Here is a 21,849-nt window from a genome sequence, read left to right as displayed (position 1 = left end):
AACTGTTTGTCAGGATACAAATGTCTCGTCAGGTAATACATTGGAAAATCATAGAATTATCGATAAAAGTTTAAATTTCGGAAAGGCTTGTTCACAGCTGCAAGTAATACGGGTACAGTTTCCTCGTTTGTGTCATTATTCTAAATAGTTGCGTTTGTTGAATCGCATTCCTTCATGAATAGTGAGTCATTGAGGAATTATCTCAAGTGCAGTGGTTTAACATCGGTCTTGAGGCAGGCCATCAACAATGCAACATCGCTCCAAACGGCTAATCCTGTTGCCTAGCATTACTTCGACGTTGATTCGATTTCGAGGTGCATCGCTATCTATATTTGAAAGCTTTATTTTGGGAAAGAATCTTCATAGTTCCATCGTAAAGCGAACAGCCGCTTTGTTTTGAACCTTGAAGAGTAACTGCACACAGTCTCTCAAGGCGGGGCTGCAAGTCAGCTGAATAAGGTACGTCACCAATCATCATTACCGTCCCTGCTCACAGTGGAAAGACACCGTCTGCTAACACACAGAATTGCCAACGAAACTCTTTAGCTGTGCGCGTTAACGTTAATGGTTGGCAGTTACAGCCATTTAAAACGTCTTAAAAGATTACTGTCAAATCCGTAACTTCCTTTCAGCAATGTGTACCTACACCATCCGCGCGATTGTGATGATGTATTGAGGCTAAACCATGTTGCTGAACTCTCTTTGTTTTCGACATATTTAGCGAAAGTTTTGACTCGTTTTGAGAATCTACTGATTGTGCAGTACGCACGTTTAATTTACAAATTTTACACTACCATAAATTTCGTAATTTTTCTAATTTAATTGCAAGTACTTTTGCTTGCAAGTAAAATAGTTTTGACCTGTTCGGTTTTCATGAGTGTTAGAAAGCAGTGTGCGTCATACATAGATCAATATTTCTTTTGATGAAAAACTGTCAGTTTATTTCGTGTTATTTGCACAGCAGCTGCAGTTACAGTTGTCTAATTTATTTTACACAACTCCGCGCCCACCCAGCTCTCCTGTGACTTGGTCCTGTTAACGATCAGTGCCTACGACCGGTCGGCTTGTCTGCCCTAGCGATGATTTTGTTTATAGGCCACTGCGAGAGTTATCACTGTAATTCAGAGGAAAACGTTAGGTAACTAGTTATTAACTTCAAATTCTTACATGACTCAAAATGATTTAAGCAGCGCAAGCCAGGAAATTTCTCAGGAGGCATGACTTAATGGACAAAAATCGTCTTTGTTGAGACAATTTTCATGAAATATTAATTAATTATATATACAAACCTTACTCGCGAGTCACCCTATCTATTAGTGAAAACCGTTTTAAAATCCCTACAGTGTTTCCTGAGAATAGCCGTCCGATACAGATAGAAAAACCCCATGGGGATTTAAATTTATGATACGGCTAGATTGAATCCACAATATATGAGTGTCGTTCAATAAGTGATGTTCCACATATTAAAAAAAGAGGCATTAATATAACAGGCAAACATCTTTGTTGGTACCTCCACATTTGATATTTGTTCTGTGCGCCGTTGAAGTTTCGAATCGTTCTGTCAGATGACAGAGCCGTAGCACAGCGTCAAAATAGCTTTCAAAGATGTTGAGGGTGTCAGCCAGAAAACGTGGCTACGCCTACAAGACAAGAGCTTTTACCAGCAGGGAATACATGCTCTTCCACAATGTTGTACGGCCTTAGAACGTAATGGAGACAACGTAGAATAATAGTTCACGGACAAGACATGTTGATGTACATTGTCACCAAATTCTGACTCTTAACAATAAATATGTTCTGAGAATAAAAAATGTGGAGCGTTTCTTATCGAACGACCCTCGAACTATTCTGTTTCGAGAATTAATTTTCCGCTACACATCCAGTATTCTTTGTAATGAAACCTCACACATTTTATAACCGTTTGCCGATTGGGAAACTGTGTCCAGAGATACGTCTTTTACGAAGAGCACAGGAACAGGTGGTCAGAGTTACTGAGGGACTGAACCTGTGGGGCGGCCCGTAATCCTCGTCCAAACACTTAGCAGACCTGTGTTAACTTTTCTTCTATTTTGCGGAATTCAGTGAAATTTTAAAATCTTCTGTCATGTAAAGGTCTAGCAATACTCAAGTTCTGAAGTCCAGAAATTCGTTGTTTTTTTGAGGTCTGAATTTTTAATGTATTTTTGAAAACTAACTTTTCTTATTCAGACCTTAATTTTCTCGTTAAAGATTATGCGGTTCATTCACAAGACAGAGTTCAATAGTACTTTGCATTCATTTTAAGGCAATGTTATTAATTTAGTTAAGGTATTTTTTTTTCAAATTCAGACTTTCTTTAGTTATCGGTATATAAATGTGATTATAAAATAGACGACTACATTTAGAAGATATTGTTGCATAGGAGTATGCACATAATTCAAGACTACATGCTGCAAAACTTTCATTCAGATAGCTTAATACTTAGGATTAAAAGCTGGCACTGAACTTAGAGACAGAAACGTATGGGGAAATGGAAATCTAAATTTTATTAAAAACTCGATGCTATGGAGGACACATGCCTATTAAAATTCTGTCCGATTGCGACAGAAATCAAAGATTATCTTTGGCAGCTGTTAGTGTGCCATGCCCCCTTGCAAGGTCCGTATTTCAAATATTTCTTAGATGCACTTGTAATTCGAATACAGCTAAACCGTTTTTGAATTCTAGGAGTGAACACTTCAAATACGTGAAATAACCACTAAAATGTTTCTGATAAGAAACTGAAGCTTTAGCGACAATTTTCAGCCTCTTCGGTCGTTCCAGATTCTGCGGAATATGCAAACGTTAACTTTCGCATGTGTAGGTGACGATGTATGTACATTGAAGTAGTGCATTCATAAACCACTCTATCGTTGGCGACAGCTGGAACAACAAGAAGCATAAATGAAACTGAAATGAACTTGTACAGACGCAGACCAGAAAAAAGTGTGTGGCGGAGTGTACTTCTGGTACCACCATCGCGTTTCTCATTCCCAGTTCCATCAGCGAATGGTAGGTGAGAAGAACGAATATCGGTATATCCCCGTGTGGGCTGTAACTTATCTGATGGCTATCCCTCGCTATGTTTGTGGCAGGAAGTCATGTTTTACAGGGCTCTTCTTGGAATACCCGCTATTGTCTTTCTAACATCAGACGTATCATAACGGACTTACTAAGTGAACCCCTGACTACATGCGCCTCCCTTGTTTGGCCCTTCTCATTCATAGGCCACAAACTACTGTGAAACGCCTGGCAGAGGGCGCTAGTCATTATACCACGTATTAAAGCTTCTTCCCATTCCACCCGCGTGTGTTACGTGCGTATAACGACTTCTTAAATGCTTTGCGTAAGCCGTAATTAAGTTAATCTTGTCTTTGCGATCACTGTACGAGTGGCGTAAAGGAGGCTGTAGTATATTCCTAGACACCTCACTTGACACAGGTATTTGAAACTTTGTATGTACTGTAACCTTACGAGAAACGGTTTGCGTCTACTTCAGGCGTCTGCCAACCCAGGTTGTTTTGTATTTCCATGATGCTGTCTCGTATACGAAACAGAATGCAACTTTTTATGCCACCCTTCCTTTTACACATTTAGTATCCCTGACAGTCCTATTTCATATGCGCGCTAGACACTTCAGCAATATTCTAAGATGGTGTTTTGTAAGCAATGTCCTTTGTAGACTGACAGTATACTCGCAGCATACTACCAATGACACCACCATATACAGATGGTGGTGTTCGCTGTGAGATTATGAGATAATTTCAAGGACGAAAACTAAAAATGAATATTTTATACAGGTACTTTTTTCTGACTTTTTTTGGATGGGAAGCTATCTTGGATTCTTGGCATACAGATCAACACAACCTCTTAATCATGGATCATATTAGATGCAATCATTCTTGGAAATTAGTTCCTCAATATCATTTTATTTATATCATTTTCCTTTTTCGATAGAAAATCAGCATGAAAATCTGTAAGTGGCAGTAGATGAAGTAGCTGTAGACTTAAACTGACGAAATATTGCTTCAGGGGTAGTAGGTCTACAAATCACTCTTACTCAGGAGTTCGTTATGGTCGAATCTTCATATCTTTAATTATTTTGGTCTAGTGATACTTAAAAGCAACTGTAAATATTTGTCGTCACATTTGTATCTGTCTGTAAAGGTGCACTGGATAATTTTTTAGCTATTGATAGAACAGGTAAAAGTATCTACAATGTGAGTGGAGCTTTCGTCAGATTGGTTTCAGACTGACTCAACGTTTCAAGCATTGCTCCCTTAACGCTCGCTTTATCACATTCAGTTTAATACGACCAGCTTTTACACGTGAACATTACAGTCGTAGCATCATGCCCTTTACGTACCGAAATGCCACTGCATGAAGAACCAGCAGCTGGAGGTGTGTCATGTTGTCCATTCCAACTCATTCGGGCACTGATGTCGCGTCATTTGACACAGACTTGTTAGATCTCCTCAGAACACCGTCTCTTTCCAGTCTTAATAACTTCTTGACAGTACGGTGCGCTATGGGTTACAAGAACTCAGTTGCATTCAGGTATTTCTTACAAGCTGTTACAATTTTTTGAAACGTTAGAGAGTTTCTATGGTATTAAAGAATTATGACATAGCTCATGTCATAGCGAACTCAGAAATAAGGCTACAGCACAACACACACAAACACACACACACACACACACACACACACACACACTCGCAGACACACTGTAAACGCCAGTTCACCACACAACCAAAGATGACCAACGTAGGAGCTTACTGATAGTGAACAGTAATTAGCAACGGGTGATACAGCGTTACACTTTCTCCCTCTGTCGCTCGACAAGGGAGGAGTGCTGGATTCCAAGCATCCATCTCTGTTTGAAAGGTAATTACTTAATCTAACCTCAGATGTTTCCTTAATGACGCTATGTCAACAATGGAAGCGCATGCCAGAATCTTCGTGTTGTTGTATTTGAAACACACTAATATTTCAGAATGATTTCATATGGTCTCTCTCTACTCGCGTGCACATCTGTCTGATTCGTTACGGTCAGTTGAGACTACGTTTGCTATAAAATTAACCATCTTTTTCGACATGTGTTGACTTTCTCTTACCCTTTATTCAATGGGCATTCCATGAACAGACAGATGAAGTTGGGATGAGGTGCCATTTGTCACCTGTTATGATCAGTCGTCCTCAGGATGATTTCTAGGAACGGACCCTGAAGTCGGTAGCATGAAACCTACACGCTTTTCACACATTTATACCCTCTTTTGTTATTTTACCATATTAAATCGACAAATTAAACGGCCTTTTAGAGCACCTGAATTCAGTCCACTTGAATATTCCCTTCACGATGGAAGTGGAAAAGGATGGTTTCCTTCCGCTGCTTGATGCGGTTGGTTAGGAGGATTCTTGATGGTATGTTGGGACATGCCGTTCATAGGACAGAGCCTAAAAATTTGTGAGCTGATTTAGCCTACGTGGAAGTCACATTTCGTAAGAATGGTTGCAGTGGAAGATCAGAGGCCCAGTGTGCTATCGTCAACCGTGAACTGAGTGAGTGATGAAAGTAACAATGTGATGCCTTACGGAAGTAACGTTCCAACATAATTGGTCGTATTTTGTACAAATACAATGTAAAATGTGTTTTTCTGCCACCACCAAAGGTAAGATCCCTTTTACACCGAGCGGGGTGTCGCAATGGTAAGCACACTGGACTCGCACACGGGAGGACGACGGTTCAAACCCGCGTAAGGCCATCCTAATTTAGGTTTCCAATGATTTCCCTAAATCGTTTCAGGCAAATGCTGTGGTGGTTCCTTTGAAAGCGCACGGCCGATTTCCTTCCCGATCCTTCTCTAATCCGAGCTTGTGCTCCGTCTCTAATGACCTCGTTGGCGACGAGACGTTAAACTCTAATCTCCTCACTTTTACGTTCCGTGAAGAATGGTGTTTGTTTTGACTAACGCTGGTGTGCATCGTATCCCTTGCAGTTGTGGCACGTCGTACATTGGCCACACAATCAGGACTGTGGAGGACCAGTATACTGTGAACGCGCCTTCCACAGACTTACAACGGCTGAGATAATCTGCCATTGCAGAACATTACGGAGCCATCAATCATCACCAACACTGAGATTCTGGCATGCACTTGAAACTATTGGGATAGTGTTATTAAGGAAGCAGTTGAGATTCAGTTAGCGGGTGATATTATAAAAAGGGATGGAGGTTTTTGATTAAAATCTGCTTCGAATCCAGCTCTAATCTGTAGTCGAACCACAGAGGGAAAGAATTAATGCTACCTCACTGTGTCTATATGTGTGCGCATGTGTGTGTGCGTCTTGCTTTCAGCATATCTCCCCCCCCCCCCCCCGCCCCCCCTCAGTACAGATGTTTTAAATTTCCTTGTACACCGCTCTCTGGCTGTATTTCTGCGTCGAAAATGACGAGTTTGCGCCTGAAAGACGTCACCTGACTGCATTCCCGTAAATTGTTTGAATACCGTAGGTGAACTAGGATTGCATTCGAACTATGACAATATGGAAAACTATCTTCGTTGTGCCACCATGATCTCGTGTACTTAATAATGGTTATGGTAATGAATGATATGCAGCGGGCTATATCTTACTGCACAATTTAGCCCTTTTTATACATCGTAATGTAAGCTCTCATCGTTGGTGAAACAATCATAGACAGAAATCCTGATCTACTACAATTTGTGTTCTAAAGTAGGAAATCGTAGAATTATTGACTGAACGATACACTTGATAAGCAAAGAACGACAATAAAGTATTCATGATTATGATTGTTCAGACATATCGTTAATGGTTCAGGTGCGGTACCCTGAAAATAATGTTTTGAGCTAATCCAGGTTGCAAGAAATATGTTCAAGTGTGTGTGAATTCCTAAGGGACCAAACTGCTCAGGTCATCAGCCCCTAGACTTGCGCACTACTTAAACTAACTTAAATTAACTTATGCTAAGAACAAGACATACACCCATGCCCGACGGAGGATTCGAACCTCCGACGGGAGGGGGCGCGCAATCCGTGACACGGCGATCCAGGTTGCGTCAACAATCATATCTTCTCACGCCACGACGGCTGTGCTCCAGCCTATTCTGGCGATTGTCGCAAACGATCGTACGACGAGTGTAGAGTCAGTCATCAGTGCGCTTGCAAATGCAATTCCCCTCTCTACAGAAGGCACGGAAGTGTCCCCATGTGCTTCCATAGCGTCCCTAATATCCTTTACGAAATTTGTGACATCCTCCTCTGCCTTTCCGGGAAGGGATTAATCAGTGAGACCACTAACAGCTCATACGGAACAGAAGTCACTCTCAGTTCTCACCTACTTTCCCGAGACTCTGATTGCGACCGATCATGACTGTCCTTACGAGCCTCTAGCTCATGTTTAAGTTCGAAATTTCTCTCCTACATGCTCTCAAACTGCTCCGTTAACGCTTGCACTTGCTGAGTTAAAGCTGCAACTGCACCTGTGGTAGTAGCACGTGTTTCCACCAGTTTGTATACTCTACTTCCAACCTGAACGCAACCGAATTTTTTACAGCAAGACAAAACGCCAACTCCCACTCAAGTCTACACAAAAAATGTAAATACAAATTAATTCCTCTGGCCGATCACTGCGCATCTACACTCACTACAACCACTTGACAGATGACCAGTATGCCTACAGACAGAACAAAAGCTGATACGACTCTGGTAAACAGTAATTCCTGCCCAGACAAATTGCAAAATTTACATCTCACTGGCCTTAAATTATTCCATCCACCATTCCCTCTAAAGAAAGATAATAACGCATGTACCTGTGGCTTCATGAAAGTATCTCTAAACATCTTGTGCCCTACCTCACACAACTACCCTAGAAAGGACGGATATATGAAAGGTAATATATACAAAACTTAGACTCACCACACCACATTGTGCCACACTGGTACCTACGTTAAGTGCCACGGCCTCACTCACCACTCAGCAAAACCAACTCTCTCACCAAAACATAGTGCTGGATGTGGACGGATACTAACCACAGAGTAACATATTGTACTGGAAAGTGTAACGATGACTTCCTCATACTAAATTGTTACAACACCCCCCCCCCACCCCCCGACCTCAGGGGGTTATAATCTGTCAGAACGACCAAGAGGTATGGTTTGGGAAAGAGGGATGACCCACGCCAAACTGGCAGAGAAACACAGGCAAGTGTTTCTGTGTCTTTGACTTTATTACATTGAAGGTACACAGCCATTATTGCTCTGAACTCAGCGATGGTGCTGCATAGTGTGCGTGGGTCAATACCAACATGAATGTGAATGCCGGACTCTGCAGCTACATAGTCCATTGCCCAGCCTTTCGGGTGCAGCGATCCTACTTGCTCCACAGCTAAGTGGCTGCCGCATACATTAACTGTGCCCTTGACCCTGACCAGGCTGACTGCTTCGTCAAGCACAACTCATGGGCACCAAGTAGAGGCTGAATGGATGCAGCTGACCACTGTTGTCGTAGTGAGCCTTAGCAGGTCCAGCCATCTGCCCAGTGCATCTCGTTCAGTGCCTGCAAACAGCTCTGCAGCTGCAAGGCCGCGAGTTCTTGCCCTGGCCCCGCCCCTTGCAGATGGCAGCTTGCAGCCTGATGGACAGTATCACCCAGAGAGCGAAGGCCAGCAGTTCTCTCGCTCCTCACGCCGGTGTAGCTCCAAGGTGCAACACACCCTGATACAGCAGTGATGCGTCCGTGACGTGGAGGTTGGGCGTAGCTTCAGCAGTCCAGTAGGCTGCCAATATCCACCACCAGCTCTCTCCCTGCATGCCCTCACCTCGCTGCTGATGTATAAAGTCCTGTGTCGCTGGGAACATGAGAGGCTAGAAGTGACCGACAGCAAGCTCTCTGTCGTCAAGCCCACAGCTCGTCCGTGGCGAACTTCCTTCCAGCCACGTCGACGGGACGAGGTCCTCCTCACTCGTCTTCGCATCGGCCACATCCCTACGACGCGTGGCTTTTTACTACAGCGGGAGGACCCTCCGATGTGTGGTGCTTGTGGCGTGCATATCACGGTGTACCACATTTTATTGGACTGCATTTTATTTGCTGACCGGAGGACTGCAGCGGATTTGGCGGCCGATCTCGGATCTATTTTATGCAATGATCAAACGAATGCTGTTCGCGTTTTAAAGTTTTGTGAACTGTCCCACGTTTTTAACAAGATTTTGGGGAGATGTTTTTAATATGTCAACAGGGTGGCTGGCTCACCCAATTTTTTTTGTAAGTGGTCAGCCAGTCACGTTTCCCGGTGTAGTTCATTAGCTCTTCTGTGTTTTTTTCCCCTGTGTTTTAATATCTTGATTAGCTATCTTACCCCCTCTTACTATTAGTGCATGTGAGAGTAATTGTTTGGTCATTTCGTGTACATGCATGTACGACAGTTTTCGTTCTTATCCACATTCGTTTGTTTTAATCAATGTCAGGGCGCCCACCAGTTTTTGAAGTGAACAAAATGGCGACACGACTGGCCTCTGGGCACACTTGTTTATATGTCGTTTATATGTCTTTTCTCTATGCCTCTCTCGAAGTTCCTCTGGAGGGGACAAGTGGAGTGTTATTTGATAATTAGAAGTCAACCTTCCTCAGTCCACTTCAGATCCTACACCCAGGTCAGTAGGTGCTATTACAACTGGAACGTATGGGTACTTCAAACACGTTGGTGCTCCATGCTGCCCTGATTACTTCACATACGCATACAGTGCCCGCCTGGCCAATACTTCTAGCCTGCAAGTGATGTTGTAAACCTCCCTCGCAGAATCATATGCAAAATATCAACATCGGGTGTGCCAATCGGTCCCTTTACTACTGCCTTCCAGCAATAGCAGCACGAGATTTACACGAATTCCGAAATCCATGCCTGTATTTATTTGTGGTGCAGCAGCACAATCAACTGTGGTGCGCATTACAGTACATTGTCCAATACCGATGGTATATTATCCATCCAGTCCGTCCACTGGTACACTGTTGATTACCACATAATGTGTGACTGGCTCCACTTGTTTGAGTTGGAGGGAGTCTTAGCGGGAGCAACATCTACCAGGGCTGGCCAACACCTAAACAGCGATTGCGTAGATGCCTGCAACATATGGAATCAATGTTCTTTGTCCCTACAAAACAGAGCACCTAGACATCTAGTACTATGTCATTGAGAAAGATGGGATTAAAAACAGAGGTCAGCACCTTCAGGCAGCCGTGTGAAAACACCCAACAACGCTGCAAACTCTTCCACATTTAAAGTGTTATAAATTCTTCTACATGTTAGTCAATAACAAACACTGCCTCTGTCTGTTATTTCAACCGTCGTAGTTTGCGCAGTGTAATGTTCAGGTTTTTGAGAGAATCTATAAATCGAATCATGTTAATGTTGGTTTAGCGCCTGTCACTAACATTGACATCGTGGTGGAAAAAGAAAGTATGACAGTGTACAAAACAGTAGTCATACACTACCTGAATGTGTTATAGCAGAAAAAACAATGTGTCAAACTGCATATGCAACAACGACACGAGAACCCTCCCTTGCCATTGATAGTCTCTGGGATATGGTCTTCGTAAAGTATGGGTGACGAAACTTTATACTGGTCTGTGTAAACAACTTCTATCGTGGGACACCTGCTCCAGTGGACCCATAGCTATTTATTTAATGGATATATGCTCGATGTCAACATGCAGACAGTATTTGTTTTCCGATATATTCGAGGAGAGAGATGTGGAAAAAACTTATTTAGTTCTCCACCAGGTAACGATAGTGAAGTTTTTGTAGTTCGTAGTTTTACTCCATTGGATATTACGGAGTGAGACAGAGAGAGAGAGAGAGAGAGACGCTGTGCTGTCTATGAAGGCTTGGGCATCATATTACGCAGTCGTATTTCTGGCGTGGTAATCTTAGGAGCATGATAAAGGAGATTAGGGCATGCACAGAGTGATATTTATAGACCGTTATTGAATATCGATGAACTGCAGGCGTTATGATTGTGAATGTCTTTCTGCAGTCCACGTGAACTCTTCATGGTTGCTGGTTTTCTCTTGTATGTTAATGTGCTATTCCATTCTTTGTGATAACACTCTACCTATCAGCCTTATAACTAATGGAACAATGCTGTCGGAACGTGATGGGATTTCGAGGGAATTGGCAGGGGTCTGTAAAATAGTTGGGGACTTCTCTTAGTCGTCGACATCGTCTGGACTGAAGTGTGGAAGATTCTTGAGAATACAGAAGATAAGTGATACTGTGACGAAAGGAGAGTTGAGATGTGAGCACTATACCGTTTCTTTTAACTATTTTTGGAAAACATATTACAACCTCTCGCATTCCTCTCACAACGTGATTCCAATGAGAAAATCAGGCGCTAATATAAAGGTTTCTGCAGAGAGAAAATCAGCAGCAGAAGTTCTGTCTCTTGTTTTCTGAATAAATAAGACTCAACATTCTTCTGTGAGCCTCGTGTGCCTATAAATGGATAGACTGATTTCTACACAAGTATGCTTACTCCACAAGCCACTGGATGGTGTGTGGTGGAGGGTATACTGTACCACTACTAGCCATTCCCTTTCCTATTACACTCGCAAATACAGTGAGGGAAAACGACATCCTATATGTCTCACTATGAGCGCTAACTTCTCTTATCTTCTCTTCGTGGTCCTTATGCAAAATGAATCTTGGCAGTAGCCATCTCCAAATGTCTGTTCTTAACTGAGTTCCTCGAAAAGAACATCAACTTTCCTTCAGGGATTCTCATTCGATTTCTCGAATCATCCTAATTTGGCGGGAGTCAATAAGAATGCCACATTGAAGCGCTGTGTGTCTGGAATCAGTAACAGCTGTCCGTTATGGTGAGCAGTGGGTTGTCGGCCAGGAGCGGTACAGCTCTTATGCATATGTGGCTGTTCGCAACACATGACAGCTATTTACATATCACCCAGTGGTAGAGGCATTTCAGGGATGGAGAAGAGAGTGAAACTAACTGCTGCTGCTAAAGACTGAGAGATCTCAGCAGGATTAGTTCGGGAGTAGTACAGGTTACAACAAGTTGAAAGAGTGAATGAGGAAGAGTGGTATATACATGCATGTAATTAACCCCTTCCCTCATAAATTTCTCTCCTTCATACCTCCTCTATGTTGACGCAGATGACGTGTCACTCGTCTCATTTGTACTAAGATTGCAGTACACGCTAAGAGCCTATTTGCTTCCACTGCCCCGAGTGGAATGCATAAGGTCTAATTGCTGTTCACAAAACTGCAGTATTCTATAGTGGTGGTCCCCTGTGCAGAAAACACCACATACGTCGTGGATCTGTTACCTGGAAGCTCTAATAAACTCTTAGCTAGGAACTGATATTGCACGAATAATAAAATTTTCAGTTGGTTTGTTTATGCCACTCACTCTGTATTAACAGAATGTGAGAAACTGCACAATTATTGAAGCTCAAATTATTTAAATTCTTCACATGTTCATAAAAAATAAATAATACAATGAATAGCCTATTTTCGAAGTTACCATCAAATTGTTTTCAGTCACATGTTCAAACAACCAGAGATTGCTAATTCTTAATCGATACCGACCAAGGTATACGACATATCTGTAGTCCGAGATGGACGAACCAGCTCTGATATTACATCCAAACCACTTCACTCTTTTATTATCACCTTTGAAATGCTGAAATTATAGCCCGCCATCGAGAAATGCTTTTATACGAAATGTAAGTAAATTCACTGTTTGGATTTCCGTCATTCTGGTGCGCAACTTCCGAATGCAGCTGCCACTCATAGAGGAGGACCACAATTTAAGCTTTCTCATGATTCCTGTATTGAACAAACTATCTGTCATCGGAACCTCACACCACATTACGTCATCTTCACACTACTGCTTTCTCAACCGCTCTATGACGAGTTTCTTGTAGCTGAATGTGATGGCTGTAAAGATAGAAACATTACAATGTGGATTCTAAGTGACTTACCCCCAACAGCATGACAAGACAACCGAAAGACAGAATGCAATTACCGTTGAATGTCTTCAGCTATTTGATGATGGTTACCATCCATCTGGGTATTGGAGGAAGTGACTAGCCTGTGGGAGCCTTCAGAGACGTCATGGAAGCATCAGTAACAGTTACCTGGCGAGTGTAATTCGACTGCAGGAAAAAATTATTCACCGTGCAAAGGGATTTCCATGCTCAAATTAATTAATTAGTCTATCAATTTGATATCAATGACGTGTTGCCGGGCACGTGGAAGCGAGGGCGAGAATATCACATACATGATGCGAGAGTTGTAGCGTCAATCAGGCTTTTTCATTGCAGGAAGACCTTTTAACGGAATTTCAGTACCCCACCTACTCAAGGAGGGAGGATAATCGTAATAAAATCAGCACATTACCGAATTTATAAAGTGATATGTAGTATAAACCTGATATTTGAAACTTCTCTGTGCTGTTGCCTTGAGAGACTTTGTATGTGATGAGACATTTGTTTACTTTACTTAAAGAGAGAGTTCGAAAGTGAGGAGACATCCTGTGACAGAGGTAGGACATCCTCTTAGCGTTCCTTCAGGAGCCAAAAATGAGTTTAATATTCTAGTCCTATGATACAGGACATAACAGATAATAAATAATAAAAGATATTTTTCTACCTGATGATCATTTACTTAGATCAAATTTAGCCTTTGCATAGTGTTGTACAGGATTTTCACAGCTAGTAAGATTACTTTAGCAATGTGAAGACGCGTATATGGTCTATTTCTTCTATCTTCAAAAATAACTCGTAAGAAACGGGAAGATGTACATTTTGCATTAGAAATTCTGGGTGTATTAACAAAAGAATATCCCAGTACTAGATTTTTTAAACTGGGGTGTCTATGTCAGAGACGGGACTGTAGTTAGTCCGAGTTGGACCGCATTTAGCCGTGGCTGGCGGTGGGAGTGGTTGGGCAAATGGAAGCAGAGGCTAAGCCTGGCCTCTGGCTACTTCTCAGCTGACTGGCTCTTCAGGTACACAATACACTAGACTAGACAAGAGGTGACTGGACAGTTTTCTTTTTTGTCCTGAGACAACGTGTTCAGGTAAGATAATGGGTACTACAATCATAAAAAATATTGTTGTTCCCAAATGATGTGGCTAGAGGAGTTCTATATATATGGCAGGCTGTTGCAGGCGCAGTGGGACAGTGGGTCGCTGTTCTAATATTATTATTACCCATTTTTACGTTTCTTCCAACATCAGATACTCACATGCAGATCAGCAGGAGGCTAGCCCCCTGTACTCCAGTGGTACTTCGCTGTCCTGTTATTATTACCATCTATCCTTCCCATAAAGTCTATTGGCTAGACTGGCTGGAACAACTCTCCAGTGCTAGACTAACAGCGAAAATACCTACTTCATACGTAGCAGTTATTGGTGAAACTGGATGGAGTTACCGTCTAGTGACCGATCAGTAGCTACTCTAATTGTTTAAATAAACAATGTACTTCACTACTTACATAATAAAGACTTACATCCATTCTAGCCAGCAGCCCAGAACAAACTGAGACCTTTTCCCAATAATTTCCGTATGGGGAGGAAAGGGAAGGAGGTGGAGGGGAGATGGGCGTGTAGATGGGAGTGGAGGACGACCAACAGCCCTCTGGTGATAATGCTGTGAACTAACTCAGCTGATCTCTGGACCCCAAAGTGAACATACAATATTTGATATTCCTGCTAATAAATTTTAATTTCGTGACATTTCTCCTAAACTGGTGCCTTGGATTACGTTATGGGAGGGGAGGGATAGGGGAATGGCTGGGAGTTCTCTGATGGTGACTCATGTGATGTCAGAGAGTACTCATTATGTCATCAGAGGGTAGGGTTCGTTACTTGATCAATAAATTAATTAACAAATTTAATTTGATATCAATTTGATATGAAAATTGGACCAGAACAGCCTTTATCCCATTACTTAGATATCTCAGTGTAGTAGCATCTGTCATTCCTACCTCACTCCACTTCATGAAGTCATGCATCACCTACTGCAAATTAGCTCGACTAAGATGTAAAATTCGGAGTGATGGATGTTAATGCTATTTCAGTTGCTTAAAGTTTTGTGGAATGACATTTTTAATATATTTCCTTGCTTCTTCAACTGAACCATTAATCCCATTTTTGCTGGTGCATTTAGAAAGTTATTGTTAAAAGTATTTTCAGCTCGTGAATTATCAGTTGCAACATTGTTATTACGTTTAAATGTTGTTGTATCTTGTACTTTGGCTGGCTGACCTTTCTGACATACGACAGTATCCCATATAGTTTTATTAATCTTATAATCCGCATTATTTATTTCTGTCAGAAAATGCACACTTCTCGACATTTTAATGTCTTTCCTTGAAGTACTACAGTATTTTTGTAGTCTGCAAGTAATGTCAGATCTTGACTTATTCTGGCCGTGATTTAAATTTCCCTCTTCCTCTTACATGATATTTTAATTCGCTAAGCTATCTGTGGCTTTCTTATTTTTAATACATTTTCCAGAGTACATTTTAGAAAAGCTATCTTGAAATATTGACACATATTCAATGTTAAATCACTTGAATATGAGATTAGCATCTCTTTATATAAAGACCTCGTCGCATTCGACCACTTTTAACTTGGTCTTAAAACATTCTATCCTGCGCCCATTAGTTTGTATATTTGTGTCTCAGGTTTATAAGGTTTCTTAATGAATGCCCAGTATAAACAGTTCTACAAATCTTATTATCAGCAGATTCTGAATGTTAATTTAGTAATAATGAGAAAACGGAAATATGAGGTCTGGTGCGCAGGGCAGAGGTGATCCCTCCATATTTCTAACAACAGAAAATGTAAACAGAAGTCGATTCAATTGGCTCTGTTACCAACAATTCCAGTATCTGAGTCTGTTGTTCCTGCCTTACTCCATTTCGTGATGTTATGAGCATCTTTACTCAACCGAGATGTAAATTTCCAAATGAAATATGGCTCCTAGAGCTGGAAATTTTACCTCAGTGGGACGCTACTGAGGGACCAGTTGAACAAAAATGTTAGTCTAGTGTGAAGAACGAAATCAGTAGCTGCTACTAGCCCGCTCCTCGTGAGTGCTCTTCACAAGCAAATAAAGCTTCTAGTAACGCAAAACAAAGTTACCGCCACACACACGTTGAGGCCAACAATGCTGTAGTGTTGTTCTGTTTATATAAATGTGTGGTGTCTGCTCTTTCGGACCTAATGTAGTTCTCGTCTGCACAGATGTGGCGGAGGGTCCGCCGGTGGTTGTGCTGCTGCGGCAGCACTGAGGAGCAGGAGGAGGAGGACAACGTTGGGCTGGAGGAGGAGGAGAAGAACGTGCAGCAGGAGGCGGAGGGCGCCCCTCCAGACCCAGAGGCGGTCATGCAGCAGGTGAGGGTCGCCGGTGTACGCCGCTCTATAATGTTGGCAGTGTTTGGGGGCAGCCAGACTGTACAGAAGTTTTGCCAATGTGTGGAGGCACCGAAAACACGCCACACTGCCATGCCTAGTACGACGTAGGAAACCCTTTCTCATTCAAAACAGCTCACAGTCGTCTCGGAATGGATAAATGCAACTCCTGTATGGTATCAAGGGAAACTTATACAGTTTTTCCAGCAAAATAGTGGCAACTTCAGGTAACAATTATGCAAGTGGATAGCGATCATGGAAACTTTTCTCCAAAGAAGCCCACAAAGCGTCAGTAATATGGAGATCTGGTGACTGTGGTGGGCAGTGAAGATGAGACGGTTCATCCACAAAAACAGTCCTCAGCGCTGTGGGCTGTGTGTACAGGGGCCCTGTCTTTTTGGAACACAGCATTACCATTGGGAAAAAACATTGTACCATAGACTGATCAGCGAAAATGGTCACATAATCCTTGGCCGTAATAAGAGATTGGAGAGTAACCATAGTGCGCATGGCATATCACGATATGGGTATCCAAATCACCACCAAACCTCCGCCATGTTTCACTCTTGGGACATATGCTGTGCTAGGAGTTGGAATCAATGTGAAACAAATCTCATCCAACAAAATAAATTTCTTCCATTGCTCTATAGTCCAGGTTTTCTAGATTTGGCACCATGTTGCAGGGATTCGCCAAATTGAAACCCTTCCATCAGATCGCTACAGGGTATAGCGTGACCCACCGACTGATCTTTACACCACATCAACCGTCGCTTAACACTGACTGCAGAAATGTGACGGTTATGAGGAGCTGTTAACCATTGTGTCCCATTGCTTCTAAACTCACTCCGCACAGCCACTGTGTTGGCTGGGCCACTGATAGTAGTCTGGAGTGCACGAGTGATTCCTTCTGCTGATTTCAGCCGATTATTTACAGCCACCTTCCACAGAACCCGACAGCCCCATCACTCAGTACACGAAGTCTGCCTGGTGCTGGTTTACCTGTGGATAATTTTTCACGTTTCCACTTGACGACCACTTCACCAACTCTCGACTTGGGCAGCTTTAGACGGGTTGAAACGTCCCTAATGTATTTGACTCTGGCGGCGAGCGGAAGTTGGCAGACGTGAAACAGAACAGGGGTCTCAGCCCATGACGAATAGTCAACGCTCTATTGACCTGAGAAGTCTCAATAAAAATTGAGAAGAAATTGCTAACACGTATTCTTAAGAGTGATATAGTTCAGTTTTGAAAAGGCATATAACTTTTACAATTCCACAAAAATTTTCTCATGCTGTATCTATTAACAGAGGTGAGGTTAGCTACTATGAAGCTAATAATCCCTTTTGTCCACAGGAGTGGGAGGAGTTCGTGCAAGAGTTCTATACAGCATATAGCAGACTGGCTGACGAACTGTCTCTAAGTTCCGCAGAGGTGAGTACCACTAAGTGTCTAGACTTCTCTCAGAATTGATGGCGAAAGATTCTAACTGCATGTGTACTACTTACAATTCACCCGTAGCAAATAAGAGTGCTATAAAATCTGTTAATGTTAAATCCAGAAGCAAAGTTAGATGTTATTTACTATGTAGCTGACATAGTCTTTTGTCCGCAGGAACGAAAGCTATTTCTAGACGAATGCTTTGGCATGTACTGCAGGAAGATGGAGGAGGAGCTGCTGGAATCAATAAGGGTGAGTACTACACACTCTGTAGACTTTAGTCTTAACTGAAGGTTGCATATTCTAGGTAGATGCGCACTTCTTAGCTATCGTCCACAGAAAATCACAGTGGTGTAGGAATTCATTTCTTCAGTCTCTAGCCCCACACTTAACCAAAAACATTATGTGACCTGCCATTGTGGCTAGTTACTGTTGAGACATTTTCTTGTTTGTGAGGCGGTTGGGTATATACATTTCCTGATGCAACGGCTAGTGAACTTTATTGGGCTAGAGACACAGTTGTCTGGGACTATAGCTATTTGTGGTACTGAATGTTACTGCGAGGAAGGAGAGGTTCGGGAGACAAAGACACTTTGTAATACAGCAGTGTATCACGATTCAGTGCAAGCGGTTGAAGAGTTACACGTGGGGTCATGGTTTTAAAAACTGTCGAAAGGTAGTGCTATGGGAAGAGGCATGCTGTGGTCAAACACATTCGCTTGAGTACAGAACATGTCAGCACCAGTGAATCTTACATTTTGGACACACAGTTACGCCAAAAACTGAGCCTTATCAGGTGTCACGAGTGATGACGTTGTCTTGCAGGCGCACCCCTCGCCACCACGCCCCCAGCCTCCAACACTGTGGAGGCTGCCGCAGCGGAAGGGGAAGCGACGTCAGCGTCGTCGTGGCTGGCCCTCTCCTGCCCCCAGCAGCTCCTCCTCCAGCAGCGGGGCGGCTCCGCGCCGCAGGTGGAGGCCGAGTCGGCGCTGCCGCAGGAGGAAGCTGCGCGTGCGTCATCGCGGCCGGCCCACTGCCGCCCCCAGCAGCTCCTCGTCCGCCTCCGGCAGCAGCGAGGAGTTGCGGCGCGAGAGGCGGAGGCCCAGTCGCCGGTGTCGCGCCTGTCTCCGCACCAGGGGGGGCCGCGCAGCTGTCGGGAATACACGGGAGCGGTCTGCGCCGTAGCTACAGACTCTGTTCACGAAGACCTTTTAAATAAACGACTCTTTGTGGTCTTTCTGGGCACTCTGTTGTTTTTCTTGTAGTTTCAAACATTGGTACACGCACAACGATGATCGATATTACGAATCGTGCCTTGAGAATGCACTGTATTAAAGCCAGATCCTGCTTGAGTATTCCATGCGGAAATGTTTGCAGCAGCAACATGTTTGTAACACAGACACCCTCTGTGGCAGAGTGCTTCTCTTCCATTGTGGCGCAGTTCACTCATGTCCAACTTTCCCAGTTGACGCTTGAAGGTCGGTTTCAAAAGGAACATTCTACATTTGAAAATTAATAGGGACACTAGGACTGCCATCATGGAAACAACCTCTGTGGCAGTTCATGTCAGGCATAATGTCGTGGTCTGCCGACATCAAACTGCAGTAAAACTGCAGTCTGAAGACTTTCTATTTGGTTCATTTTAGGTCTTACATTGCTGTGTATGGAATTTAGCTAACGTATGCAAATTGTATTAACAGACCCGCCAGGTTAGCCGAGAGCGCTAACTCCCTGCTTCCTGGACTCGGGTAGGCACTCCGGCCCCGGATTGAATCGACCCTGCGGGTTAACGAGGTGGGCCGGTATGCCGGTCAGCCTGGATGTGCTTTTAGGCAGTTTTCCACATCCCGCTAGGTGACTACCAGCCTGGTCCCCACGTTCCGCCTAGGTTACACGACTCAGTTACGCGACAGTTACACGTTCGCACTATTCGATGAGTTACACTAGTCGCAGACAGCTGGGATACACTAATTCAGTCCCGGGGGAGCTACGGAGTGCCGGCAGGAAGGGCATCCAGCCACCCCTTATAACTAACCTTGCCGAATCCATTCCTAACCATGCCGACCCTGCACAACCGCGGGACAAGGCATCAGCAAAAGAAAAAAGGAGAAGATGGAAATTGTATTAACAATGAAGGCAGAAAGATAGCTACCTCAGTCCTCAACATAATAGTTTGAATGACTACGGGAGGGTAGCGCAATTCGCCTCGTTCTTTCCATAGGCAACATGAATAAACGGCATGTAATTTCCGTGGCATTTCCAAAGTTATTTTGTTCTAGTTTCACAACAGTTATTCTTGCAGTCCCTGCTTCTCTTGAATGTAATTGCATACACGTTCATAGATACACAGGATGTTCAGTACCATTTGTGAGCAGGTTATAACAGGAAGAGTAGCAATACAGTTACTTCTTTTGTGTTCACAAAATACAGTTGGTGTCCAACATAAATATGAGAGGACGGGAATCAGCTACTGCAGAAAGTAATTACTGTTACTGAGGTGGGTTACTAAGCAGGCTGCAACTAAACAGCTTCACCACTGGGAAAAGTGGCTATGAACGAAAATTTAAGGCAACACGGATGTGATATACTTTACAACAATTTATTGATAATTTTTATACATGACACAACCAGACTATGAAGATGAGGCCAGATTGCTAAACAGTTCTATCAGATGGCTCTGAGCACTATGGGACTTAACTTCTGAGGTCATCAGTCCCCTAAAACTATTTAAACCTAACTAACTTAAGGACATCACACACATCCATGCCCGAGGCAGGATTCGAACCTGCGACCGTAGCGGTCGCGCGGTTCCAGACTGTAGCGCCTAGAACCGCTCGGCCGCACCGGCCGGCCCGTTCTATCAGATATATAACTTTCAGAAATAGTTCTACTTTCTGATTAGACGGAATGATGATTATTTAAAGTAATAGAACATCTAGTGTGGTTCTGTTTCTCTTTCTTCTTTTTGTAACATTTTTGTGTTTTTTGTAATTGTTATTTCAACCTCCTCGCCTGATATGAAATTATGGGTGTAAATTTAGGAACATTTTTTACAGTCTATAAAAAGATGATTGTATCAGCCTGTTTGCAAAGAATAATATTCTTCCTCTTGTTTAAAAGCATGCATACAGAAAAAAAGAAAGCACATCGTCTCAACCTGCTGTCCCCGAAGCTTTGACGTCACACCACATACATAAAATACTGTAATTGCAGCCACACTTAGAAGATATAATCAAAACGTGCTGCCTTTTCCTGGATATTTTAGCGATTCACCACCTAACCTGTGTTTCACCTGTGGGGCCCAAATGAATGAGTTATATATGTCTATACTTTTTAATTCTTTACCTCGGACATCGATTACGCAATACCATGCTCTTAGTGTGCGCCCATATTAAAAACAACAGTATTCCGATGCATTTACAACTACGACAGAGAGTGTATAAGCACTGGACTGAGGACCTAAGTCTAGATTATTTTATCAAAGTACTCGTCTTAGTTCTACTTACAACGATATCCAGGTCATCCGTATATTATGATGACCATCCAAGCTAGGGTAACACTATCACATTCTTCCAAATGGATGCCAAGCTTGGGAGCCGCATCTAAATTTTTTTTTAACAGACATCTGGGCTGATACTTTAATAAATACACACCGCTAAGTATGTGTGCATAGTTTTGGTGTGCAGAATACCACTAAGCTAATTGCTTGTTGTTGCTGGACTCCACGCCCGCGCCCCATGGACCCTGGGGTATCCACACTACGGCACAAACAATACAGTGCAAGTTCTGTTTCACTTAGAAGATGATTTGACTGGAAGCGTTGCACCATGGTCTTTGCCCGATTTTGATGCTACTAAAGTGAATAATCGTCATTAGCAAATGGAAGTATTTGATGTTTGTTTTCACACTGCCATGCTGTTGCGCAATCTAGTGTTTGTC

General features: G+C 42.9%; 1 long non-coding RNA gene across 3 annotated transcripts in view; it reads left to right on the top strand.

The window, feature by feature from the left end:
• The window catches only part of LOC126416510 (uncharacterized), a 101,998-nt gene that overhangs the window by 40,968 nt on the left and 39,181 nt on the right, over positions 1-21,849 (top strand). Inside the window, exons 3-4 of one of the 3 annotated variants that reach the window (XR_007575475.1) lie at positions 16,414-16,455; positions 17,827-17,876. The exons of 1 other annotated variant lie outside the window; for it this stretch is intronic. This is a non-coding gene — a long non-coding RNA (uncharacterized LOC126416510). Of the gene's footprint in view, positions 1-16,413; positions 16,456-17,826; positions 17,877-21,849 lie in introns of those variants that run through there. One more of the 3 variants, XR_007575473.1, reaches the window with a different exon arrangement.

Source organism: Schistocerca serialis, chromosome 8 (assembly GCF_023864345.2).
Source record: "Schistocerca serialis cubense isolate TAMUIC-IGC-003099 chromosome 8, iqSchSeri2.2, whole genome shotgun sequence".
Classification (NCBI taxonomy): Eukaryota; Metazoa; Arthropoda; class Insecta; order Orthoptera; family Acrididae; genus Schistocerca; species Schistocerca serialis.
Note: the sequence above shows the minus strand (reverse complement) of the source record. Positions and strands in the feature narration are given on the sequence as shown.